Here is a 1,181-nt window from a genome sequence, read left to right as displayed (position 1 = left end):
GTCCTTACACCAGGATTAAACCTGCTCTGGGGCCCCACAGCCCCTGTGCCCGTGTCCCTTGCGTCCCATCCTTTATTTCCTCGCCTGCCTGTGTCCCCAGCAGCCCGTGCATTCCCTGAGGGCCTGACCGCAATGATTTTCCCTGATGGCCCGGCACAGTCCCTGGGGCAGAAGAAAGCAGCCGTATTTGCTCAATCACAAAAGAGAAAAAGTCTACTTCAAAAACCATGGCTCTCCACCTTAGATCCACCAGCTTGACTGTAATTTGAAATGTAAATAAACAGGGGCACCTGGGTGATTCAGTCCGTTAAGCCTCCGACTTCGGCTCAGGTCGTGATCTTGCCGATTGTGGGTTCGAGCCCCGGCGTCGGGCTCTGTGCTGACAGCTCGGAGCCTGGAACCTGCTTCAGACTCTGTGTCTCCCTCTCTCTCTGACCCTCCCCTGCTCACGCGCGCTCTCTCACAAAAATAAATAAAACATTAAAAATTTTTAAAAAAATAAAATGTAAATAAATAAAGGCAGAAAATAGCAAGTGTTGGTGAGGACGTGGACAAACTGGAACCCTAATACTTTGCTGGTAGGAAGGTACGATGGTGCAGCCACTGTGGAAGCAGTTTGGTAGGTAGTTCCTCAAGTTGAGCGGAGAGTGGCCATGTGACCCAGCAATTCTGGTCCTAGGCGTATACCCAAGAGATTATGTCCACACAAAAACATGAATGTTCACAGTAGCACTATTCAGCACAGCCCAAAGGCAGAGACAACTCAAGTGCCCATCAATGGATGAAAGGATTAGCAAAACGTGGTCCGTCCACACACTGGAATAGGATTCGGCTGTAAAAAGGAATGAGATGCTGACACCTGCCACGCTATGGATGACCCTCGGAGACATGATGCTGAGTGAAAGAAGACAGACACAAAAGGCCACATAAAGGTATGGTTCCACCGATACGAACTGTCCCAAAGAGGCGAGTCTAGAGACAGAAAGCGGACTGGTGGGTGCCAGGGGCTGGGGGGAGGGGCGAACAGGGAGGGACTATGAATGGGATAGGTTTTTTTTGGAGGGAAAGGATGAAAATGTCCTGGAACTAGGAGATGCTGACGGTTGCACCACATTGTGAAGGCACTAGATGTTATTAATGGTAAATTTTATGTTAGGTGTGTTTTACTACAATTAAAAACA

Source organism: Prionailurus viverrinus, chromosome D3, assembly GCF_022837055.1.
Source record: "Prionailurus viverrinus isolate Anna chromosome D3, UM_Priviv_1.0, whole genome shotgun sequence".
NCBI classification, from domain to species: domain Eukaryota; kingdom Metazoa; phylum Chordata; class Mammalia; order Carnivora; family Felidae; genus Prionailurus; species Prionailurus viverrinus.
Note: the sequence above shows the minus strand (reverse complement) of the source record.